The sequence below is a fragment of the Agelaius tricolor genome, unplaced genomic scaffold (genome assembly GCF_023055355.1).
Source record: "Agelaius tricolor isolate 1412-34295 unplaced genomic scaffold, bAgeTri1.0.p SCAF_50, whole genome shotgun sequence".
In the NCBI taxonomy this organism is placed as follows: Eukaryota; Metazoa; Chordata; class Aves; order Passeriformes; family Icteridae; genus Agelaius; species Agelaius tricolor.
Window position 1 is genome coordinate 2,424,671 of NW_027269310.1, and position 26,954 is coordinate 2,451,624.

Below are 26,954 nucleotides of genomic sequence, written 5' to 3' on the forward strand. Positions count from 1 at the left end.
GTGAAGAACCTGCTAGAAGGAATTTTGGCTTCACTGATAATTCTGGCAAAACTTTTATTGATTTTGGTGGACTGCAGTTATCCATGTCTTTAAGCCCATCTATGTGGTGATGTCTGAAGGAGGTTTGGGATATTTCATTGTATTTGTTTCTCCTGTGTGCTCTGTAAAGCCTTTTGATACATACATAGAGGATGCACAAAGATTTGTGCATCCTGTGCATAAACTTGGGCTCCTGATCATATATCAACTTATATCACCATCTGTAGAAAAATATTACTCTTGTGATATTTCTAAGAGATAAATACATTATCTCCAACAGTATTAATTAGATATTATGTACTATTAATTAGATAGTATTTGAGATTAAATTGTGGAACCTGTTTCAATAGAATACAGAAGCAATGAATGAATTGTTCTCAAAACTCTACAAAGAGGCTGAGAAGATCAAGCAGTGGAAACTGACTGTGGAAACTGAATTAAACCAGAAAGAAAGAAAGCTCCAGGAAAATAAAAAGACTATTGAAGCACAGAATAAAGCCATTCAAGAACTGCAGGCCAGTATTGTATAGTGTACATTCAATAAACAAAGTTAAGTGCTTCCTGATTCAGTATGACACTATTATTGATACAATTAAATCTTAAAGACTGTTGCAGTTTGGTTTGTGCCTTGAGAAAATGATTATTTTGAGAAGTTGCAGGCACCTGTCCTGTGTGAGTGTTTGTCTGAAGAATATACCTGTAAGTGTCTCATTTGCTGGTAAATTATTGTCCATTAATTATTGCATCTTTCATGCAAAAGATGACTCAGCATGTAATACCAGCTAAAACAGACTTCTGTCTACTGATGCCCCAAATTACATTTTCATGAGGGATTTGAGAAGTCAAAGTGCATTTCTAATCTATTTTTCAATAACAGTGTCTTTTTGCATTTGTTCCCTATGAAATTAGTTTGAAAATGAAAAACTCCATTTGAAACTGGAAGATGAGATATGTGAAAATAAAGATCTCTTGAAAGAGTAAGTAATAGAACCAAGTATATATTCTTGTGGTGAAATAATCAGTTTCCATGTGGGCAGTTTTATGTAGCTGTTAAATTTTGAAGGTCATTTCCATTGTTACTCCTTAGGTACACAAAGTACTGTGCACTCCTGTGCAAACAGGATATTTTTTCCCTCCTTTAGAGCTGCTGCTTCGAGGCATCTGTGTAACCTGCTCAAGGAAACCTGCACTCGCTTCACAGAGAAGACCAGCAAACGTAAATGCTTTTTTAGCTTTTATTGATCAGAGTAAATGTACTTCTAGCTTGCTCTAAATTCACAAACAGAAGAAAGAAGAAGACATTTCTCGTGCTGTTCAGAGAAGTTCTCCAGTTGGGATCGACTGGATGTGGCTCTCAGAGTGAAAAGTGAATTTTAAGTGGCTCACAAAATTGGAAGTGAAGCCCCAGGTCTAACAGACTTTTGGTTTGTAATGCTGAATGCAGAGGGCTTTTGAAGCCAGTGAAATTGTTTGCTGAAAGGTGCCAGCCTGGGAGCTCTTTGGGTGCCCAAACAGTGACCCAGGGTTGAGGCCGTGCCCACAGCCCTGACTGGCCCTGGCAGCCGCTCCAGAGCAGGGCAGGGCTCCTCAAGGCTGCTCAGCCCATTGAAGGTTTGCAGGGCCATCCACACACTGGGAATATATTAAGACAGAAGAAGTGACCCTTCATGCCTGTTTTTAGGCAGTAGAATCTACTCTAAATTCCCAGCACTCTCTAACAAATTTCCAGAGCTGACATTTCCTGTTTTCAGCCATCACACATTTATGGGGAGAAAAGGTCTTAACCCCAAGGTACAATGAGTAACTGGAATTCTTCTCATGAAACTGAACAAGCCAGAACAGTTGGATAACTTAATGCAGTTTAAATTCTTGAGGTTTTAAAATATGTTCTTGATTGGAAGTTCTACTTTATATGCAATTTAGAATTGTTATTCTAACCATTAGAATTTTACTAACTTGATCCTGGATACTTAAGAAGTGTCTATTTCTTTTTAGCCTTAATTCTAGAAACACTTGTATATAGATGGACTGTTCTTTTTTGATAGCTGTTTCTTTTACTGTTCTCTTTTTAATTGTTTTCTTAGGAAAAAATAGTATCAATTACAAAAGTGGAAGAAGGAAAATATGGACATGGAGTGTTGCAATTTTCTAATGACAGCTCTGTGGTTATAGGTATCTGCTGATAGGAAGAAATTCAGTGCTAAACCCTAGATTACAGTTTAGAAATACTGACAGTGTTGATACATTATTATTCAACAGCATTAATGCTATATTAATTAATATGGTCACATCAACTGATCCAGAATTAAACTTTTCACAGAAAAAAATATCTTAGGAAGGAAATTTAAAAGCTGAGCTTGCTTAATGTTTCAATGAAATGCACATTTTCCCTAAATTCTGTAACTTTTGGCACCATGTTTCATAAGGACTTATTTAATAAGAATGGAGCTGGTAATTCCTTTTTTAATTCATTTTGCTGATTAAGTATAATGACTTGGACAGCTGGCATTCTTGTTCAAAAGAAAAACTTTCTCATGTGTTCTTGCTTTGATAGATGAACAGGAAAAGGCAGAAACAATACAATTGTATGAGGAACTTCATAGCAACATAGAAGTAAGTGACCAGGCTTGATGAAAGGAATGTGAGTTATGTGAGCTGAGCTGAGTTCCATGTTTATGTTGGGATACTGTTTGTATCCATCATGTGTGGGTATCATGTCATGTGTGATGCAGGAAGTTGGGTTTTCAATCCCTTTTCAAGAATGATTTTTGTGTTCCATAAAACACATTCAATGGAGAAAGTGCAGCAGTGTGTGGGATGTGGATCCCTGTGATCTGTGGGATGGGTGCTTAGTGCTGGGTCACTGCCACAACTTCTGGCTTCTTTCTGGGCTCTGTTTCACCCACCTGCTGGTTCCTCAGAATGGCTGAGGTGGGCAGCAGCCCCTGGAGAAGTTCCAGGGTTTCCAGTATTGAACTTCAGATATTAAATTTTGTTTTTAGAGAATGACAGCGGCATTTGAAGAGCTTCGTGTGCAAGCAGAGAACGACAGATCGGAAATGAGTTTCAAATGTGAGAATTCAGTTTATTGTGTTTATGCAGCTGGCTCAATTTTGTACTTCATAGCTTGTGTTCCACATGCAGGGCCAGGGCAGACAGATGTGAAGGGCTGGAATGGTTAGCAGGTCACCCTGAGACACTGGGACCCTTCTTTTATTCATGCAGCCTTTGTTCACTGCCTGGCCCCTTCTGTTGCTGTTCCACTGGGCCAAATTTGGAACTTTATTTTTCAAACTGTCACTCAACATTGAAGTTTTGTCTGTGAAGTACAGTCTAGAGATCAGTGCTTATTTCACATAGTTGGTTTATTTAAATGATAATGCACTAGTGTATAGCTACAGAAACTTTAGCTAAATGCTCTCTCTCTGTATGTATAGCCTGGTATGTTCCTGTTTCATTTTCACATGCTCTTTTCTGTTTGTATTTTGATTATAAAACCAAACATTGCCTCAACAATTACTCTTGGGAAACAAAAGGTACAGCTGTACAATTCCAAGCAATCTTAAAGTGGAAGTTGTATTGAACTTGGAGTATATTTCAGCTAGAATGTTAACTGTGGATGTTACTGTATCTCAAAAGTAAAAGAAGAAGCAGAAAAAGTGGACAAGTTTGAAAAAGAATGCAAACTGGAAGTCAGTCAAAAGGAAAAGCAGGTTTGCTCATTTTACCATCTCATATGTAGAGCTTTATTTGTGACTAAAGGGGCAATGCAAGAGCCAAGAAGTGTTTCTGGGTATTAGTAAAAAAGACAAAATAACACCTGAAGCTGCATTTAAGTCAAATTCTGCTAAGTTTAGTGATCTTTCAGTACCTTTAGTGTACTGGAATTTATGGTTTGATTTAGAATTGGAGAACTTTTTTCTTTAGAGTAATGTGACTTGATCAATATTTGGCTAAGATTATATCTAGCCAAATATTTTCTATCTGTCTGTCTGTCTATCTATCTATCTCTCTATCTCTCTATCTATCTATCTAATCTAACTTGAATGACAGCAAAATGTCTGCTTATCATACCTGGGGTACAAATGAAAATTAACATCTGTCCCTTTTCCAGACTTCATGATGATATTTCTTGCATTTTTCTAGATTTCAGCTCTCACCATAGAGAGAGATGAAAAAGATGTTGTCATAAAAGACATGAAGGCTCAGCTGCAGATGTCACAAAATAAGATTGCTGACTTAATGGAAGCAAACTGTAAGAGTTCTGCCTGCTGTGTTTAAATGTAATTGTTTATAGAATTTAAATGTAATTGTTTATGATTGTTTATTTATGAGATGTAATTGTTTATAGAAGCATAGCAAACAGGGTCATGATGGTTTTATTCTGTTGCTGGTTGGCAGCAGAATTTTGGGGCCTTGAAGGCCTTATTTTTGTTTGGAACAGGAGCTGCTCCTGTGGGAGCAGGACTGGCAGGGTCGTTTTTAGGGTGAGTCAAGCACTGAGAGCTTTGGAAGATTGCAAGGGGAAAATATGTTGCTTCAGTATTGCAAATTTACAGTCAGGCAGATGTCACTGAGGAAACTTACTTTTCAGAACTTGATTTTCAATATTTTTAAGCCATCTATATTCAAATTTTATCTATTATTTTATACTATATGATGTCAGTACCATTGGTCTTTGTTAAATTCTTTAAATGTATGTAATTTTCCATTTTTGGCAGTACTTTTATATACATATATATAAATATATTTATATATATTTTTAATATATTTATTTATATGTATATTTATATTTGTATTTTATATATTTATTTATATTTTTATATAATATATTTATATTTATATTTATATGTACTTTTATAAATATCCTATTTTTAAAAATATTAACATCTTTTTTTGTTTAGTACATAATGAAGAAATGTTAAAGGAATTCCAGGTCAGTAAAGAACATTTGAGGGCAGAGCTGGAAGAGGCTAAAATGTCATTGCAAAAGGCAGAGGTACCCCTTGCTTATAGTTTTACAGTAGAAATAGACTAGAGGAGTATTTGCATAAATAATTATGGATACTTTAGACATGAAACAGCTGTAGCTGTTTGTTGCAAAACATGTTTAGAAATGATATCATGTCTTGAAGGTTACTCAAAAGAACTTGGAAACTGAGCTCCAGACTAGAGTGAAAACATTAATTCAGGTTACTGGAGAAAAGGAAGAGCAGGAGGAAGAATGTAAAAAAATGAAGGCTTTGCTTGCAGCCCTGACAGAGGAGTTGGAGACTTCTGTTGCCAATTTGAAAAGCTTGCTGCAAGAAGAGCAAAATAGGTAAATTAATGAGTTTCAATTCCAAGAGTGATCTTACAGGTTGCAGTCTATGACAAAATCAAGAACCATTGGAAATGAAGCTGAAATTTGGAGGTTTTTTCCACACAGTGGTCTAAATGCAGAGAATTGAATGTAAATTTTTTTGTTGGTGATAGTTGATACTGGTCTATAAAAAGTAAATTTTTGCCCCCTCCAACTTCCATAACTCTGTCTTTAAGAAATAGAGATTTCTGTAGGTATATATTTGTTTACTTTTATGTCTACTGTTCTGAGGTTGTAAAAGTGTAATTTGATATGTGCTGCAGGCAGATTCATCATCTGCCTGTTGAAAGGTAAATGTTCTTAAAGTGCTTGTGCTAAGACTTTGTCTTATTGTCCTTGAAGTTTCAAATGCAGTGAGTGCTTTGTACCCTACATTTGGGGTTTTTAATTTACCATTTTCTTAGATTAAAGAAATATGAAGATGATTCAAAGCTGCTTACCTTGGAGCTCCAAAAGAAATCTGCTGAACTGGGTAAGGCTTGTAGAAAGGCAGAAAATGAGCCAGGCAGTAATAAAAATGCTTTCTGCTGTTGTCTGGAAATGGACTGTCTCTAGTAGGTGGAGAAATGATTTTACAGTACCTGTACCTATCAGGAATGCCTGAATTTATTTTGACTCAGCTGATCCCTTTTCTTTGGGGGTCATTGGTACTGGCAGCAGCCAAAGGGCAGTGCTGTGCAGAGCTCCAATAGTGAGACCATTCCTGCATGAATTCTTCTGGAGGTAATTTTGGTTTCCAGCTAAGAGCAGCAGCACTGCAGGTGCCAGGAGTGACTTCTGCAGCAGAGATAAAACCCTCCCATTGAGGTTTCTGGGACCCTCCCCGTGCTGGAAGTGGAATGATGCTGGCAGGGGTTGTCTTTAAATATCATCAATTTGATATCCTGTGCTTTCTAGGGATGTGCTCCTTAGTCCCCAGAGTAAGAGCTCTGCCTTGCTGCTGAGAACTTGCAAAAAATACCAGCACTGTCAATGTGCACATAGAAACCATTTGGAAGTCAGTAACAACTGGTTTCCTTTCTCAGCATATCCATGTGGTACCTTCAGCAGTTCAGATTTTTTTCTGGAACAATGCAGGTGCATCAATACTTGCAGAATACTCTAGTCTAACAGTCCATGGTTATTTGAAGTTATAATTGTGGAAAACATAGAAAGGCTCTAAATTTTATTTAAGATAAATATTTAGTTTCTCTTCAGATAGAGATTTGCTAATGTCTGAATCATTTTTTCAAGTCTACATTTAGATTAAGTCATAAATTAGCTTTTCAGCTTCTTAACTTAATCCAACAAATTTTGAGAACTGGGTATTGCAAAGGGGTAAATGTTTTCTACTGCCTGCTAAATCTGAAAAATCATTTTTGTTCCATTAATTTTACATTCCATGTGCTGTAGAAGAGATGACTAAAGTAAAACATGATAAAGAAGTGCACCTTGAAGAGCTGTCAGAAACTCTGGTAAATATTCATTTTATTAATCTCATGGCATTTGCTCTTCATATGAAATTCCTCTTGCTTTGTAAGTATCTTAAATGTCATAAATAAACACCATCTAGTCTACCTTAACATTTCTACTAAACTTTCTCACACACAATTTCAGTGTTTTCTTTGGAGAACTTTTTTATTGCCACTGTTTTTCTTGTCTCCTGTGCTTTTGGTTTTTCTTGTCTCCCATGGTTTTGGTTTTCCTTCTCAAGGTTTTTGGTTATTTCCTTCTTTGTTCATGCCCATTCAAATGCCACTCCCTGTGGATATAAAGTTTTCCCATTTGTTCTTCCTTACAGGAAGGTAATTAGCTCTGGCCTCTGTGAACCCTGCTGTACTGTGACACAGGCCCATTTTCTGTCACAGGAGTCTCAGCTATATGAAATACACTCTGAACAGAGGTTTCTTTTCATTATGATTTTAGATTTACAAGCCTAACAAGAATCCATATCAACTCAAGTTAAGATAGTGGGAAATCAGGTGTGCATTTTACTGTGTTTGCTTGTTCTAATCTGTGCATTGAGTGTTCTGAACTGAGTTTCACTCATTTTCTAAAATGGGCAAATTGGAGGGCTTTGACTGAAGAAGAGTCTTGAGGCTACTGTAGAAAATATGCAGAGAGAGAAAAATGTGGAGAGAGCAATGAAAATGCTCTCCAGATGAGAGAGGTCTGAAGTAGGGCAATAGTAACATGTTTTTAGAAATAGTGAAGTTGCACATCATGACTTGGACACAAGTTTATGCATAAGAAACAGCACCCAGAGCAGTGTCCCACCCTAATTTTGCAGCCCAGGTAATTAAACTCACAGCAGGGGACAGACATGAACAGCACTGGTGTCACAGTTCACTATCTCACAGCACTTCCAGATCCCAGCAGAGACTGGAAAGATCCAGCCTGGATAATCCATGCCATGGATGTTGTTGGGTTCTTCTGAAAGCCTTGTGCTCTTAGTTCATGTCTGATAACCTCCAGCAGTTGGAGTTTGCACATGGATACTCAAAACTCTTCATTTTGCAGAAAGAATTCCAGGATTTGAAAGCACAGCTGACAAGTACAGCTGAGAAGGAACAAGATTATTTAAAGCAGCTTGTGACTCTGAAAACAGATCTTGAACAAGAGGCGTATGACCATTTTGAAAATATAATATTTAATTCGTTTTGGTGGAGCTGCTTTAATCCACAGGGAAATGAACTAGGATTGTTTTCTAATCAAACTTTTGAACCACATATATGCCATTAATTCTAGACTTACATTTCTAAATTCCACTTTCTCCATTTGTATGTATTCTATGGCATATGTAGTTGTTCCATATCTCTTTGACTTATTTAACAAGAAGAGAAAGTTTCTGAATTCATGGTTAATCTTGCTTTGAACTACATCATCTTCATTAACCATTAGATTTATATAAAAGTTGACTCTGATTTTCTTTCCTTCTTCTGTCACCTTTTTACATCTCTCTGACTCTGCTGCAAAGCTTATATTTGTAGATAAAGGCCTGGACTTCATTCAGCATGGAATAAGACTTGATAACGGGTATGTTTAATTTAAAAGGAGATTTCAAAATGCATCTTTTTATTCCTCTTGGCCATTTGTTTGAAATTAGGTTAAGGAATGAACAACTAACAGTGTATCTCAGTAAGCTTTCACTAGAGAAAGAACAAACAGCACAAGAGAAAAATGCTGTGGCTGCAGAAGTCAAGAAACTGCAAGAACAACAAGAGGCAAGTTGTAAACTTCCAGGTTTCATGAAAGGACAATACTCAATTTGACAAATTACTCAGTTTTACAAATTAGATGATGAGCTGCAACATGACTTGGGTCTGTAGAGTACCTGAGCTGTTTTTTGTGTTTGAGTTGGAAAGGAAGTGTATTTACACTTGTGAGCAAGGCAGCTCAGTGTGCTTTGGATGTCTTTGAATTTTTTAAGAAGTCACTTTGAATTTTATTTCTTTGCTGACACATGGGTCTTTATTTAGGATAGTAAGAAAAAAGAAGAAAATACAAAGCAGTTAGTTGAAAATCTAGAAGAGGCAAATAGCCAGCTAAGGCAAGTAAAAACAAATATTAATAACTGATATTGTGAAAGGAAGTAGACTCAAATAGTTAGTTGTGTTCAAATGCTGCTTTCTGGGATTGTTTTGATTAATGTTTTTTCTAGATTATATAGCTAAACAGAAACTATTCAGAATTGCTGTTGGCCAAGTAGAAATTTTCTCAGATTAGAAATACCAATTGCTGCAGGAACAGTGTTTGCCATCATTTTGTATTACATAGTAGGAGCTGTCTTGTTGTGCATTAGACACCTCAGGTGAGAAGGCAATGAAAGTGGAAGGTGAAGGTCATGGATTAAATGTGACAAGGCAAAACTGGGTAAGAGTTACTCTCTGTATCACCAGTTCAATAGACAGGCAGCTCCCATGTTTCACAGCTGCATTGCAATAGTCCAGGTGAGGATGTATTTTCCTTGGCTTAGCTGGAACATCTTTTCCTACTTCAAAAAAGTATGGACAGTTCACAGATTGACTTACTGGGCATGTTGCTGCATTTTAAGAACATTTTCATTGAGCAGCTTATGAAGTTCCCATCAACATTAGCAGCTCTTTTTAGAAAATAAAAGAAGGGTTTCTTAGAAGTACTGAAAATAAGTTAAAGGCAAGAAGGAAATATTTACTAATGCTTGTTAATTTGGCACTTAGAAATGAACTGGAGTCTTTGAAGGAGAAAATGGCAAAGACAGGTGAAGAGATGAGAAGTACACTGGATGAAAGAGAAGAAAATGTATGTCCTGTGTCATGAAAATATCTTACAGAACCTGTAGGACAGCATTAAATGTAAAATCTGTGTTGGGATTTTTCTGCAAAGCTCTGCCTGGGGGATGTGATCTCTGCCAGAGGTTTCTTCTCTCTCAGCTGCTGCCAGCTGTGCCATTGTGTGTGCCCATGCTGAGCCCTGGTATTTCAAAAGACAAGCACAGTCACGGGGATCTTCACTCTTTGCTGCAAGTTTCATATTAAAGATTTGGTTGTTTTCAGGCAAACAGAGAACCTGCTTTTCTGATTTTTCATATACCCACACAGTGATGGATGGGCTCTGGATTAGCTTTTTATATGTAGTGTGAGTTTTAGCTTAAATAGATTCAAACATTTCTACTTTTCTTTCTATTGGTTCAAAGCAACCTGGGGCTTTTAGCAAATTTCAAAATTTCATGGTAACAGTCAAAGATTTACAATTGTCATTTCAGGTTAAGAGTACTGAAAATGAAATTTCAAGAAAGGAAAACCATTGAAGATTCTAGAAAATAATTGGGACAATTAATTTTTTCATGGATGTAGGGAACTTCCTACAAGTGTATTTTTAAATTGTGAAGATATTGGGGTATTTTTCTTCTTCTTTCTTAATTCCATAACCACTAAGGAACTGGTTCACTGCTATTGATTAACATCTTGTGGTACTTTATGGCTAAAACTCTGATTATTCTAACATGTCAGCTGGTGTTGCAGTCCCATTGGAACAAACCAGACTGGTGCAAGTGCAGGTTTGAGAACATTTGCAGGAATTGCTCACATAGGGAGTCATTTGTAGAACTTACTAATGAATGTCTGAAATCTCTCTTTCAGATGAACAATTTAAAGAAGCAGGTGGAAAATAAAACCAAATGCATTGAAGAGTTGCAGCAGGAGGTGGGTAGAGATTTTCATTTCACAAATACATAAACACATTATATTTTGGGTTGCCTTTTCAGCAGGTTTGTGTCTGCTGTGATGTCTTTAGATACACCTATGTAATTTAAAAATTCTCCTTTCTTATCCTAACCCTGAGCAAATTAGGGAGTCATCTCAGGAATCACTTGATTTGTTAAATGTGCCTTAATTTGAAAAGAGCAATTACAAAAATAATATCTTTAATGAACTTCTACTCTTTTTCATTTAGTGCATAGTGTTATTTTTGTACTTGTAATAAGTTTCTCAGTTACCACTTGTAGAAAATAATTCTGCACTAGCACAAACTGTAGTAACTTCACTGTAAAAATAAAGAACTTGTATTTTTTGTCATGACATCTTCACACCTTCTGTCAGCAGCATCTTAGTTGTAATTCCCATTCTGCACCTCATTTGTTATTCCCTGCTCTTGCTCAGGAGGAGCCTTTCTTAAGGTCCTGAAGAAACAGTCATTATCACAGAAATTAGTTGAACATTCATTTGTTTGAAGAATTGTTCTGGAACCTGAGCTGCACAACAGAGAGTTATTTGCCTGATGAAAGCTGGAATTTCTTGATGCAGTTAAACCATTACATAATTCTATTTACTTATTAAGGTACAGTGCTTGTTTTGTTTTATTTCAACAGAATAAGGTGCTGAAAAAGAAACTTACTGCAGAAAGCAAGAAAAGCAATACTTATGAAGGGAAGGTAGGTTTAAATAACATCATGTAGAAGATGAGGTGAGTGTTTTTAAGTGCCACTGTAAGTAATGATAATACTTGTTCAATACGTTCTGAGCTGCTTTGGGATCTGGGATACAGACTTTGCAGGAATGAGCTCACAGTTTTTAGAAGATGCTTCCATTTTTAATCATTGGGCACTGACTGTTGGACATTTAAGAGATGGATTCACATTGCAATTAATGATGTTTCTAATCTGTTCCTTTTTTTTTTCCTTTTATTGATAGTGGACTGAACAGGGTTCAGCACCCTCATTGTAACAGAAAAGCATTTAAAAGACATATACATATATGTGTATATATATATATTACTTTTTTAAGGCTGTTCTTTAAATGTGTTCTGCAGTGGCAATCCTTCTGATGGGAATATTGTGTCCAGCTTTGGGTACTGCACTTGAAGAAAAGTGGACTTCTTTGAGGATATTCATATGATAAACTTAAAAGGAAAAACTGTAATCAAGATGCACAGCTGGGAAAAAAATGTACCATAAAAGCTGTGAAAATCTGATACAGATTTACAAGAGAGGGAATCAAATCTCCATCTGTATTTGTTTTTTTCTGAGGCATTCACAGCATTTAGGGTGACTGCTTAGGGCAGTCTTCCCCACTGGGCTGTTGCCATTCTTTCCTTGAGTATTTTCCAACTCACTTCAGGCCAAAGTTCAACTCTTTATTAAAAAAAAAAGCTGAACTTTTAAATAGGAAACACTTTAATCATATACCTGAACAGTAACAGTGTGTTTGTGCTCAAAAACAAGAGGTAAGAAAAATCATTAACACAGTAATTCCTAAACAAATAACAGCAGCAATTCTGCATTCTCAAAAGGTGAATAAATTGCAGTTAGAGATGGAAAATAGGAACAAGCAACATAAGGAAGCAGTTGACATCTATCAAAAAGACATAGAAACAAGAAAAGGAAATGAAAATAAACTTCGTGAAGAGGTGAGAGGTGTTAATTTTTACTGCAATTTAATTTTTTTTAATTTAAAATGTTTTTATGAAGCTTTATTGGCCAGAGTCCTTGCTCTTCCATTTCAGACATGAATGGAATTTGTGTATGCCTGTGAGCAAAGCTTCAGTACATGAGGTGCTTAGGCTGACGTATTTGAATATGTCTTTGAAAATAAGAACTCCATTAAAACTTCTTGCTTTCAAGATATAGTTCAAAGAAATTCCACCCTTGGTATAAAGTCAGCATAGTTAAATTAGATTATAACTTCTCCCATATTAGTATTTTTCTGCCCACACTTTTTTTTTTGATGGCAATGCTAAGAAATGTTAGGGCAGAGTGCTTGAAATGGCCTTTTGGTTTGAAGTGAACTTGCCTGCCATGGCTGTACCTTTGATCTTGCCCATTTTAACAATCTGCAGAAAAGATGAGGGATTTGAAAGGGATCTGAAAAGCAAATAAAGCCCAAGTGGGACTGCAAACTTTGCACCCACAGGGGAAAGAAGAAATTAAGATTAAAAAGAAATGTATGGTTATGTTGATGAATGAAATGCAATTTATTACTGACAGGTAGAAAAGATGAGGTTGCTTTGTGATGAAACAGCAATGATACAGAGAGAAACTGATGCCAGATGTCAGCACAAGCTAACTGAGATGATGGCACTGATGGAAAAGCACAAGGGAAGAGATTTTCCTGCTTGCTGTGGTTTGCAGTGTGTGATACCATGTTAACAGCATGTTTATAACTTGTGATACCACGTTCATGACCTTTCCAAAGCAGAAACAGGCCTGAATCTGGGAAAAGGAAGCTGAACACATGCTGGACTTTGCATCATCGAAAATCAAATTCATTTGAAGATTTTCAAAAGATTCCTATGGGCAGATAAATTCCATTCATCTAAACTTCTGGGATTTTTAGATTTTTTTCAGTTCAGGCTTCCTTTGATACCATCTGAGTGCAATATTTTTCAGTATCAGTTTGGCTCTTTCTCTGAGATGCCTTAGTGACTGTCAGCAGTTTAGCTGACACATTTTAGTTTTCCTTTCTGTTCCTCTATTTTGCAATATCTTTAGCAGATACATTAATAAAGATGGCACAGCTGGCTCTTAGTGCTGAGCCCATATTGCTGCACAGAAATCAAGCACTCTCTGCCAGTCCACAAAATAATACTTGAATTGAGCATTTTCTGGTTTACAGTTTCTGCAGAAGCATCAATGAATCTTTTCTTTCTGAATCTTAAGAGCCTGGTTTGAAAGAAATGATGTTTTAAGATTGGATAACTCTATAATTGTAACATTTAGTCACATGTTTTGAGTTTGTTGTTGGTTTGGTTTTTTTTAACCCAGAATGAATATGATAAAATGGTTGAAGAAAAAGATGCAGAGTTAAAAGTCTATAAAATGAAACAGCAAAAGCAGTTCTCATCAGCAAGAGCACTGGTAAGGAGTACTTTCCAATGTGCAGTAATTCAGTGAAGGGGCTGATGTCCTTGTGGAGTGGTTTTATACTGGCTAAGGGCCAGGCACACACAACAAAAACATTCACTCATTTTTCTCTGCTGTAGTTGAGCAGAGGAGGGGAAAGAAAAATTCAAGTTGAGATAAGGATTAGGAGAAAAACACTTTGAGGGTAAAGCAGATTCAAACTTAAATAGCATCAAAAATTTTATTATTAATAGAATTAAAAATGGGTAATGAGAATTAAAATAAACCTTTAAAACACCTTTTTTCCCAATCCCTGCCTCTTGCCCACTGACAGCACAGAGAGACAAAAGATGTGATCTTCAGTCAGTTTGTGACTTCTAAAAATCTTTTTTCAGTTTGCTTAGAGAGTTTCTTTTTCCTGCTGTGCTCTGGGTCTTTCCCACCAGAGACAGTTCTCTGGGAACTTTTCCAGTGTGGTTTTAATTTTTACCAGTAGCAGTCCCACCCAAGCTGCTGCAGCAGATCTTATTCTGGGCACTAAAAACTCCAAATGTTTCTAGAAATGAATTGGAGTAGCAGTGTGTTTGTGTCTGCTCTTGCAGATAGTGTGTCATGCTCTGACTTCCCACTTGGAATAGGAAACTTTTGTTTTAAATATTTCGATTGTGCCCTCTCAGCCCTGTTCTCCCAAGTGTTTTAAGGTCTTACCTTGAACATTTCTGATCAAGTCCCTGTTTCTTATAGTGCTTCAGTCTTTTTTAACAAGCTAAAGCAAAGCTTCAAGTATAGGGCTGAAAAGCAAATAGAATTCTCTTGTGTATCTAATGAGTGTCCCTGTTAATTACTGTCTCACTTGGGACTGTTTTCTTTTTTCTGGGCTGTGCATAGTTAACCCTGTCCTTTATTTAATGGTTTGTAGGAAAATGAGCTGTCATGTTTGAAAAGTGAACTGGCCTCCCTTTAGGAACAACTGAAAGCAGAAATTGAAGAGAAGGTGGAGTTTTTTATTCACTGTGCAGTGGGGGTGAGAGGTGTGGCCTGGGCTTGTGCTGTGGGAGGAGTTGGATAAGAAATGAAACTGAACAGAAAAACAGGGACTTTTGAATGCTGGGGTTGTGCTAAACCTGGTCATATATTTGTGTGAACTTTGTAACAGTCTGTGATTATAGATTATATATAAATTAACAACAAAACAAAACTCTCCTTTATTTTAGTTAACTTTAACTAGCTAAAGCAAAAAAGTTCCCTAAACTGTAGGGTTTTTTTCAGTGACTTTTGAATGCTGGGGTTGTGCTAAACCTGGTCATATTTTTGTGTGAGCTTTGTAACAGTCTGTGATTATAGACTGTGCTCTGTAATTACACCAAGAAGATTTTTAACAACTGAATTCAAAGAAATATTTCCTTGCTGTCACATAACTCTTTTGTAGGAGAATCTTGTAAAAGAGCACTCTCACAGTATGATTCCTGAAAGTGAAAAGAAACACAAGGTAACTTCAACTTTGTAATTGCTTTTAGAATTTGGTAGTGTTTATATGTGTAGAATCAATTGAAGTGCCATGATAATTTATTTGCATTCAACAAAAGACATTGGAATGCTTTGGACTTCAAACTTTTTAAAGAAAATAAAAATTTATGTTCCTGGGACTCCTAAACCTTGTTTAGATCTATACAGTGAATCTACTCATGTAAAAATAGAAAGTCTCCAAATTATATTCCTAAAATAAAAAAGATAAAAATAAAAAATATCTCCTTCAGTGCAGGAAGCCCCTTGGGCAGTCCAACACTGAAGTTTTGTAGCTCCTAACAGTGAATTTTTCTTGTTGCATTTTTCTGCCTGTATTTCTTACTTCTCTGTAGATGATTTTTTTTTTCCCCCTGGGATAAGAAGGGATTTTAAAGGGTCCTACCATTCCATGGAGATATTAGACAGCAGTTTCTGGAAGGGCTCCCACTGTGTAATTTTTCTTGCTCAGTTGTTGATTTTTTTATGTCTCTGGAATTGTTTTACTCAGTCTTAAAAGTGTCCATTTGTAAAGGCACTTTTCCTCTATGGAAGAGAACAAAGCTGATCTAGCTGTAAAAATGGTCAAAGTGTCAAAGTAGTCCTGACTGCAGAACTTACCCTTCTTCCCTGTCAGGAGTTCACTTGTGGGTTTCATATTGGAGCAATGGAATCCAGCACCACTTTGATGTTATCTGTCTGAAAAAGGACTGCACTGGACCATTCAAGGCTTCTCAGTTTAACTTCTAGTGAAAAGACTATTTTAAGTAACACCAATCTTGATATAGCTATCAATCTTTCTCTGAAAGCCTTTCCCTGCAGTTTTGTTTGTTCCCATTTTCTTTGATGTTTGATATGGTCCACATGTCGTGGCTACAGTTCAGAATAACCTGAATTTCTGCAGATAAGCATGAAGAACTGAAATACAATGTGCCATGAAACTCAGCTCTTCCATAGCTTCCCCTTCATTCTCCTCATTTGGCAACAAAAATAATATAAAAAATGCTATTTCCACCCCACCCCACTTTGTTTGGGTCACTGCTTCGTGTTTGGATGGAAAGAGAAGAGTTCCACCATTTCTCTCAGGTGAATTCTTGGACACTCAGACTGTAAACTGGCTCCTGAGTTTGGCTTTAGATTCCATTCTTGCCCCATAAAATAAAATCTAAAAATAGAAACGTTTTCTTTCCCAGACATATGCTATAAAGACTCCTCCAATGGATAAAATGCACAGTGGAAGAAGCACAAACCTGCCTTCAGAGCAGAGCAGCAGGAAAAAGCAGAAAGTGCTTGTGCAGCTGGACACTCAGTCAGACAGCTCTGAGCACACTGACCTCCTGGTAAGAGTCAGAGAGCAAATCCTGTGCTGAGCACTTCTTTGTGCTCACTGCTGGCTCTGAGAATGAAAATAAACAGTTTGGGCTTCCACATTCAAGCCAATATTTATGGGTATATTTTTAATTGATTGGTTCTTTCTGGAATTGTATGTACATAATTAACATGCTTTTTATTGAACTGTTTTGCCTTATAATGACATCCTATTTTTTTTATTTTTCATAGTTTAATGTCCTTAGGGGGAAAGAAAAAGTAGTTTTTAATATAGTGTGAGTAAGTAACTTTTTCATTTATTAGAGCATAGTCTCGGAAGAAGAAATGTTTAAAAATTTGTACAAAGATTTTCCACAAGCTTCACAATTACATTCCACAGCAGCAAAAAAGGTATGTTAGCCTTTCCTAAGATTAAAGCAAGCAGTTAATCAGATTGTTTACAGAAACTAAAGGATGGCTTTATTTTCCTTCCTGGACCCCAGCTCCATCCAGTGTGAAATCTCCAGGCTCTGCTCTGAAACTCAAAACCATGAGGAGAATGCGCGAGGCGGGCTGGGCTGCGCTCTCCAAAATGGACAGGAAAAGGAAAATTAAAGATGTTGTAAAGTTCTTTGCTTAAAATGCAGAAATACCCAGTGCCCTGGCATTGCTTGCAGGGTTGTTTTTCTCTCAGAGTTAGTGCTTTGTTGCATTTTTCTGTCATACTCAGTGTGTTCAATACTGTGTTCATTCCTTCACACATATGAACTTTATAGATCTATAACTGCAACCCCTGCAGAGCCTTTTCCACCTTTCCTCCCTTGTGCTTCAAAATGTTGGGACAAAAATTGGCCAATTTTAAATTTTGAAATAAATAGAACTGCATAGAAAGTTGTTTCAAAGCTGTTTCTGGCATTAGAAAGTCTGGTTTTAAAGAACTTCTGTTCTTTTAAATTTACTCCATTTTTCTTAACACATAAATCATAGTGGAAGAAATGTTGCTGTTCAATGTATGTTCTTTTACCTGAAGTCCTCTTGCTTTCTCCTGCATTTTAATGGCTGTTAGACCTGTCTTTTTAGACTGTTTTGTTTTCAGTATGTTAAAATGGTTTTGAAACTTCTAAAATTGCAGTAGAATTGCTTGTATTTAAAAAGATTTCAGCTTCACAAGGAGTAAAAGATGCATGTTATAAGATCGTGAAAACAATGTTCAGATGCCATTAAATTGTTTATCTGAAATAACAAGTATGGGACTATTTGTTATTGCTTTAAATATTTGAACACAGACAGAAATCACCCACCAGCTTTCCTAGGGACCAGCAGAAGTCCAAGGATAGATTAGAACATCTATTTCTGTATTATTCCTTGATTAATCTGGGTTTCACAACAGCGACAAACCCTACTTCAGAGCCTAGACATAACAAGAAAACTACAAGTACATGTTAAAATATAATGCAAAATCAAAAATCCCAAATGCAGGTGAAGTGGGAAGCAAAATAGATTTGTTTTCTTCTTTTTGTGTAGTCTTAGGGATAGGCCAGTAGTTTGGGTTCCTTATGTTGAGCTGTTGAGCAGCGATGTAAATGAGATTTGTTATTGTATGTAGCTAACAAATATTGTGCAGAGATCTGGAAGAATCTGCTGTGCTTTCCCCATGAGCACTTGAAAGTGAAAAATGGAAGTTTGTACTGCCCACTTCTGGACTCAAACAGTAACTAATCAACTAGAGCCTTGGTATTTCCTAGGGACATGAATCCATGGGATATCACAGAATTCTCCTGATCCTGTGAGTGTGTCCTGTGAGGTGCTGTGTAAATCACCTGAAAAAGTACAAAAATATTGCCAGCAACACTGCAGAAAGCTTGCAGGAAATGCAAACAGCAGGGAAGGGTGTAAAATCCCATCTGCCCGTTTCTGTGCCTGATTTTATTTATGGACTGAGGGTGCCCTGCTTGCTGCCATGGCCACAGTGCACAGCTCCATCTCTCCTGCCTCCTTCTCTGGCCTCAGGCCCAGTTCCTGGGAGCACCCCATGGGGGAGAATCCAGGCAGTGAAAGAGACAAAGAGCCCAAACTCCTGGGCTCAGACTCAGACAGGTCCATGGGGGAAGGAAAAGCTGTGCAAGGAAGCAAAACCAGGAATTCATTCCCTGCTTCCCACGGGCAGGTGGGTGTTCATCCGTGCCCAGGTGAGCAGGGCTCCAGCCCAGGCAATGGTGACCTGGGGACACAAATGCCATCACTGCCAGCATCCCCCCCTTTCTGCTTCTTCCCCCTCTTTCCAGACTGATTCTTCTTCCACATGGTCTGGGAATGCCCTGGGGTCAAGTCAGGTCACTGTCCCAGCTGTGTCTCTGCCCCTTTCTGGTGCTCCCCAAGCCCTCGCTGCCAGGGCAGGATGAGGAACAGGAAAGGCCTCGGCTCTGGGCAGGAACAAAACCCTCCTGGAACCTTCCCTCTGTTTCCAGGCCAAATCCAAGCCCTGCCCCAGAGAAGCCCCTGGAAGGAAGTTCAGTCTCCCCAGCCCAAAGCAGTCCCCAGTGCCCATCCCCAGCACCAGGCACTGCCTTCCCCAGGGCGTCTCCTCTAGGAAAGGGATGGCTCAGCGAGCACCAGGCCGATGGCGATTGCAGCTCGGGGGGAAAACAGGCGGGAGGGGATCCCTGCTTGGAGTTCCAGGGGTGCTTTATGGGCCAACACACCCGAGGGGTCCAGGCACCAAGAACCAAGAACAAAGCAGGGTCCAGGCTTTTATATGGGACAAGGGAGGGGGAGCTTTGGTGTCACCATGATATTTTCTGAAACTGAGAAGCTGAGAAGCCTCACAGGAAAAGAAAAACAAGAATTATCTGCTGCTGTGGAATGCAACAGGTGCATCTTTGATTGGTCCATGTTGGTTGTTTCTAATTAATGGCCAATCACAGTCAGCTGGCTCGGACTCTCGGAGAGTCATGAGCTTTTGTAATCATTCTTTTCTATTCCCTGCTTGCCTTCTTTTAGTATAGTTTTAATATATAATTTTCTTTTAAGATAATATATATCATCAATAATAAATCAGCCTTCTGAAACATGGAGTCAAGATTCTCGTCTCTTCCCTCGTCCTGGGACCCCTGCAAACACCAGCGCACTTTGGGCCTGAGGGCCAATGGGCAGAGGGAACAAGGGTGGTGCAAAGGCGGGACAAAAGGGCAGCAACCAACTGGGATTCAGGGGAGGAGCTGCAGGCAACGGGAACCAATAGGAAAGCGGGAGTGGGGAACATTCTAGAACTGGGGAGGAGAACAAGGATGATGTAACTTGAGTCATCAACATGTAAGGGACACGATGCCACCAGGACACACACCAGGGGACAATGTCACCACACCTCTGGGGACGCTGCCACCAGGACGCCTCCAGTGACACCCAGCATGGGCCCACATGGCCCCTGTGGGTGACACTGACCCTTGCCCTGTCCCCAGGGGCGGTTGGGGTCCCCTGAGCACGGTGGCCCTGGGACACCCTGGTGGCTGTCACTCACTCCTGGGCCACTTGTCACCAGCTGAACAAGTTCCCATCCTGCCCTGGTGGGTGGTGACATTTGGCTGGGACACCACAATGGTGGCAGGGGGGACGTGGTGACAGGAACTGCATCAGGCAGCGCTATGGCTGAGATGAAGGTGCTGGTGGCACTGTGGTGGCACAGGTGGTGGCCTTGATGCTGTCCCAGTTCATGTCCCCATCCATGATCATGTCCTCCCATGTCACCATCCATGGCTGTGTCCCCCCATGTCCCTGTCCATGGCCACTTCCAACTCAGGTCCCCACCCAGGGCTGTGTCCCCACGTGTGCCCATCCAAGCCTTAGTTCAATGTCTTGATTTTTACCCCAATTTCAGGGCTTTCAAAGGTATGAACAGAAACCTTTGTGTTTGAAGGCAAAACCAAAAGGATTTATGTGTCCCTGCCAGAAGAGCATCCATGTGCTTGGGTGGGTGGGAAGAACCTTTTTTGGAGGGGTTTCCAACCCCACTGTCTCCAAAATCATGGGTTTTGCCCCAGTCTGACCCGATTTGGTTGTAGAAGATGCCTGTGGGGCAGAGAGAATTAAAATGATGGATTTGTATTGGAGAAGACCTCCAAGGCCATCCAGTGTTACTTGATGCCACCAGGAAGACGCAAGAAGTGAGATTTTTCTGGGGTCAGAAGTCGACAAATCTGCTCCATGTCACTATAGGACATGAAACAACACGAGCGCACACACCACTGTTCTCAAGGGGAAAAAAGGGAAGTTTATTTCCTGACTCCAACATTTATAGTTTTCCAAAAGTGACAGTGGATTGGAGGGTGACAGTGCCACCTCTCCAATGACACTGGACAAACCAACAGTCCATCAGATTTCTTCTCCTCCATAAAAGAATGCAAAACAGTAAGTTATTTACAGGAAGTATGTGAGAAAGTTTGCTACAAGAATGTAAACATCAGAAGGCTTAGAAAAATCTTCAAAAGTCAGGGTGACAGCTCTCCACAATGGATTTCTGATGTTGGTCTGTGGGTGTGTCCAGGTGCTCACGGGGAGCCAGGAGCCAGCCAGGTGTCTTCCTAACACAAATCAGCAGCACCACGGATCACCAGGGCTCTGCCCAACGGGGTCACTGGGGATCATCCAGTGCTGATCCTCCAATGAGGAATGGAGCTGTGGAGCTGGAGCAGCACACAAAGCTCTTCCCGCCCTGGGAGCACTCCCACAGCTTCCCTCAGTGCTGGATGAAGCGGTCCAGCTGGAGGAAGATTGATTGATTGTCCTTCTCGGACGTCCCGGCCGGCTGTCCAGCACCGCTAGCAGTAGGGGGGCACTATCCCGATCTCCGTGGTTCGGGACAGCACCTAAGGCAAACGCTCTGTGCCATGACAGCAGTGTTACCTTGTGGCAGGACGTGGCTTGGCTTATGGCTACAGTCAGCAGAAATGAGAGAGCGCTCTCCAGCTGTGGTGAATCCAGGTTTATTGGGTCCCAGGGGAAACCGACAACCAAAGAGAGCGAGGGGGAAGTTGCAACAGCTTATAAGGAGGGAGGGACACAGGGGAGGAGTCAGTCCTTGGACGAATAGGGTTTCAGAGGGGAGTGGGATACAAAAGATTGACTTAGGGAAAACCCCAATGGGGATAACTTGAGGGTGGGGCCCCAGCCCCTGAGCCAATCACTCGACGCTCCAGCTGAAAGTTTCTAGAGAGTTCTAGAGAGAAGGGTGGGAGCGCCGAGTGACGGACAGGGCACCGGGGAGGGATTTGAGAAAGGGTACATTAATCTCCAAGGCAACTGGGGAGGAGTTGGGATAACTGGCAGCATAAAGGAGGAAAGGGAGAACCAGGGCAGAACCATTGCATGATAGGGGGAACAGAACAGTCCAACTTATACAGACAACACAACAGCTGGATGCATTGGTGTTGGGTCAAGGCTGACCTCTGGGAGAAGCTCTTCCCACACCAGGCACACTCATAGGGCCTCTCCCCGCTGTGGATGCGCTGGTGGGCACTCAGGTGGGAGCTCGTCCTGAAGCTCTTCCCACACTCCCCACACTCGTAGGGCCGTTCCCCCGTGTGGCTCCTCTGGTGGGCAGTCACTTCATAGCTGGTCTTGAAGCTCTTCCCACACCTGGGACACTCGTAGGGCCTCTCCCTGGAGTGGATGAGCTGGTGCCTGAGGAGGCTGCACTTGTCCCTGAAGCCCTTCCTGCAGTCGGGGCAGCGGAAGGGCCTCTCCTCTGTGTGAGTGCGCTGGTGATGGAGGAGATTGGAGCTGATCTGAAACCTCTTGCTGCATTCATCACACTCGTAGGGCCGTTCCCCGTGTGGCTCCTCTGGTGGAAAATCAGGCTGGATCTGGCTCTGAAGCTCTTCCCACACTCAGGACATCCGTAGGGCCTCTCCCGGTGTGGACGCGCTGGTGGCGGATCAGGTTGGAGTTGTGGCTGAAGCTCTTCCCACACTGCCCACATTCATAGGGCCTCTCTCTGGTGTGGATTCCCATGTGGGAGTTCAGGTGGGAGCTCCACCTGAAGCTCTTCCCACACTGCCCACACTCATAGGGCTGTTCCTCTGTGTGGATTCTCCAATGGTTGATCAGGGACGATCTCCACCTGAAGCTCTTCCCACATTCCGAGCACTCATGAGGCTTCTCCCCATCCTGAAGCTGCTCAGGGACCCCCAACTCTGACCTGTGGTCACCTTCCCGGCCCAAGGTGGGTCTTTCCTCCTTGGATCCCCGTGATCTGTGTTTGCAGCCCCTCCTTGTGTGGGATCTCGGGGACTTTTCCTCCCCGTTGGATTCCTGTGCCCTGGAGCCACTCCAAACGGGCCTCAGCCACCAGGTTCTGCTGTGGGGATTTGTCCTCCCTGCTCTCCATCCTCAGCTCCTTCCCTGGGGGAGGAAGGACAAGGAGAGGATGGGATTTGCCTCCGTGCCACAGGGAAGGGGAAGGAGATCCCCCCAGTGCATCCCTGGCTGGACAGCATCAGCAGTGGGGCTGTCCTGCAGCCGGGGGCCGTGCTGGGCTGGGAGATGGAGCAGGAGAGAGGGGGAAAGGGGCACTGACTTCCTCCTCACCTGCCTGGGTGTCCTGGGGCATCTTCTTCCTCCTCGCAGCCTCCTCCGCCACCTGGCCAAGGTTTGGGAATGGGAAATCCTGGTTTGGGGGGCAAAACAAGGGCTGAGCGTGTCGGGTTTGATGGTCCCGGTGCCCAAGTGCAGCTGGAGAAGTCAGCGCCCCTTTCAGCCTCGGGGGGCCCGGACCCCGCTCTTCCCCAGCCTCCCCCACCCCTCCAGGCTGCCTGGGGTCCCTCTGCACCGGGATCGCCCCTCTCCGCCATGGATTTGGGGCGACTCCCCCTCCCCGCTCACCTGCGGCTTCCGGAGGGGGCGGAACCGGGGCAGCCGCGGCCCGAGCGGGGGAACCGCGTGGGGTTGGTGCTGCGGCTCCTCCTCCCGCTGCTCCTCTTCCTCCTCCTCTGGCCCTCCTCTTCCTCTTCTTCCCGCTCCTCTCTCTCTCTTTCCCTTTCCTTTTCCTCCTCCTCTGGCCCTCCTCTCCCTCCCGCTCCTCCTCCGCTCCCAGCCCGGCCCGGGCAGTGCCGGCACCCAAAAGCAGTCGCGCTCTGCCCTGGGGGGGTTCCAAAGCGGCCCCGCCACGCCCGGCACTGGGAGCGATACTGGGAGCACTGGGAACGATGGTGAGAGCAGCGGGCGGGAACTGGGAGCGCTCTCCCTGCCGGTCCCGCTCTTACTGGGAGCACTGGGAGGGAACTGGGAGCAAACAGCGCCCGGACGCGGCTGCAGCCGGCGGGGGCGGGGCCGAAGCTGAGGGCGTGGTTATGCAAATCAGGGAGCATTTGTGCGCTGGGATTGGTGGGCGGGAGCAGGGCGGAATTTGCACGGTCACGTGAGGGGCGAGGGGGGCCGGAGCGATGGCGGCGGCGTCCGGGGAGAGGGAACCGGGAATGGGGACAGGGAATGGGGAGTGGGGACAGGGAATGGGAATGGGGACAGGGAATGGGAATGGGAGATGGGCAATGGGGATGCGAGATGGGCAATGGGGAATGGGAATGAGAATGGGGACCGGGATTGGGAATGGGGACCGGGAATGGGAATGGGAAATGGGGACAGGGAATGGGAATGAGGAATGGGGAATGGGGACAGGGGACAGGGAATGGGGCCTGTACTGGGAATGGAGCAGGACGGGACTGAGAGTGGGGTGACACGGGAAGGGGCGGAGGAAAGGGGAGTGACAGCAGGGAGGGGGGTATCCGCTACAGGGGACACCAGGAAGCGGGACAAGGGGACACAGGGACAGTTCCAGGCCGGGAAGTCCTTGATCAGCAGCCCCAGAATCTCCACCAGCATCTTCCAAAGCACCCGGAGCCGCTTGGCCTCATGTCCCCAAAGCCCTGAGCAAGCCCCAAGTCCTTCCCAGGAACTCTCAGCTCCCTCGGACCCAGCATCCCCCACACCTCTGGAACAGCTCCCCACTTCTCTAGCCCCATCTTAGTTCAACATCTTTATTTTTACCCAGGTTTTGGGTAAAAGCTTGGAAAGAATGAAGAAATGTGAAAAGAAGACCCAGGCCATGAGGAGCCAGGAGGATGTGGAGCCCCCAGCCAGGTGTCTTCCCACCAGGGATCACCGGCACCACGGATCACCGGGGCTCTGCCCACCGGGGTCACTGGGGATCATCCAGCGCGGATCCTCCCGTGGGGATGGAGCTGGAGCAGCGCACGGAGCTCTTCCCACACTGGGGGCACTGGCAGGGCTTCCCTCAGTGCTGGCTGCGTTGGTGTTGGGTCAAGGCTGACCTCTGTGAGAAGCTCTTCCCACACCCGGTACACTTGTAGGGGCTGTGACATCCCAGGAACAGGGCTGGGATGAGCTCTGGTGCCTGGGACATCCCCAGCAGCAGCGGGGCTGGGATGGGCTCTGGTGCCTGGGACATCCCCAGCAGCAGCGGGGCTGGGATGGGCTCTGGTGCCTGGGACATCCCCAGGAGCAGCAGGGCTGGGATGGGCTCTGGTGCCTGGGACATCCCCAGCAGCAGCAGGGCTGGCTGTGATGCTCTCCAGTGCCTGGGCCATGCCCAGGGGTGCTGCTGGCTGGGGTTGGGTTGGTGCCTGTGCAGTGCCCAGGGCAGGGTCACAGCGGGGCAGCTCTCAGTGTCCCCAGCAGGCCACGCTGTCCAGGGCAGCCGTGCCAGCGCTCACTGCGCACTCGGGGCAGGCTGGGCTGGACGGGGCTCGGGGCACAAACGCCGCCCCCGGGGCTGGGCTCTGCCCCTGCCTCTGGGGCCCAGCCCCTGCTGGCAGCGCCTTGGGCAGGGCACGGGGCTGCTGCTGGCCCAGGGGGACAGGCCTTGCCCCCTGCCAGCTGCCAGGGCCCCTCGGGTGCCTGTGCCACAGCCCTGTGCCTCCTGTCCCCGCTACTCCCCGCCACCTCCACTCCCTCCATCACAGCCCCACTCAACCTCTGCACTGTGACCTCTGGAAAGAACAAAAGAACAGGAAAGAAAGAATGAGAGAGGGAAAGGAGAAAGGAAAGGAAAGGAAAGGAAAGGAAAGGAAAGGACAGGAAAGGAAAGGAAAGGAAAGGAAAGGAAAGGAAAGGAAAGGAAAGGAAAAAGGAAAAAAAGTAAAAAGAAAAGAGAAACTTGTAGCCATTTGGCCCTGCCTGGATGCCAGGCACCCACCAAAGCTGCTGTCTCACTCCCCTCCAGAGATGGACAGGAGAAAAAACAGAATGAAGGCTTCATGGCTTGAGTTAAGGACTGGGACAGATCATTCAGCAAATGCCATCATAGGCAAAACATTTTTGAAATTACAGGTATTAATTGAATTTCTTTCTATCCAGATCAGGGCAGGATAGTGAGAAGTAAAATAAAGCTTCACAAACACCTTCTGCCTGTTCCTCCCTCCTTCCCAGCTCTGCTCCTCCCCCAGTGGTGCAGGCAGACAGGCACTGGGGGCTCTGCTCCGTTCATCACCCGTTGTTTCTCTGCTGCTCGGGGAGAGGAGTCGTTCCCCTGCTGTGCCAGGGGTCCCTCCTGAGACACTTCTCCATGAACTTCTGCAGGGTGAGTTCATCTCACGGACAGCAGCTCTTCACAAACTGCTGCAGCTGCCTCACTCTCCCATGGGCTCACAAGTCCTGCCAGGACCCTGCTCCAGCGTGGGCTCCTCTCTCCACGGCTTTGCAGGTCCCTGCTGGGTCCCTGCTCCAGCACAGGTTTCTCATGGGGTCCCAGCCCCTGCTCAGGCACCCCCTGCTCCAGCACGGGCTCCTCCAGGCGCTGCAGGTGCATCTCTGCTCTCCGGGCCCTCCATGGGCTGCAGGGGCCCAGCTGCCTCCCAGGGGCTGCCCAGGGAATCTCAGGGCAATCAGCTCCAGCCCCTGGAGCAGCTCCTGCCCCTCCTCCTGCCCTGCCCTGGGGTGTGCAGAGTTGTTCCTCTCACGTGTTCTCACCCTGCTCTTCCCTGCTCACAGTTACACCTACACCATCACCCATTTTCCTAAATCTCTTGCCCCAAAGGTGTTACCACCATTTCCAACTGGCCCAGCCTTGCCCAGCGGCCAGTGCATCCTGGAGCTGGCTGGAATTGACTCTGTGGGACACAGGAGCAGCTGCTTCCAGCAGCCTCTCACAGAAGGTGCTCCTCAAGCTCCCCTTACCAAAACCTGGCCATGCAAACCAAGTATAAGCATGGCAGGGTTTTTATTACCATTATTAATTCTTCTTTTTGCTATTGTCACTATTATTGCCCCTGTGATGTCACACTGCCCCTGTGATGTCACAGAGCCAACTCTATGTCACCTTGTGATGTCATACAGCAGTGCTGTGAAATCACAGAAGACTGATATCCCAAAGTCACCCTGTCATGTCACAATCTGTTTTGTGACGTCACAGCCTGCTCTATGATGTCACACAGCCAC

General features: G+C 43.4%; 1 long non-coding RNA gene and 1 pseudogene across 1 annotated transcript; both read right to left on the minus strand.

The window, feature by feature from the left end:
• Positions 1–22,669, minus strand: part of LOC139604398 (zinc finger protein 418-like) — a 133,122-nt pseudogene extending 110,453 nt beyond the window's left edge.
• Positions 22,670–22,849: 180 nt separating this feature from the next.
• LOC139604413 (uncharacterized) lies at positions 22,850–23,808 on the minus strand. Its single transcript, XR_011683974.1, has 3 exons — positions 23,385–23,808; positions 23,091–23,169; positions 22,850–22,904 (listed from the first exon to the last, which is right to left on the minus strand). It is a non-coding gene; the product is annotated as an uncharacterized lncRNA (long non-coding RNA).
• Positions 23,809–26,954: the final 3,146 nt, after the last annotated feature.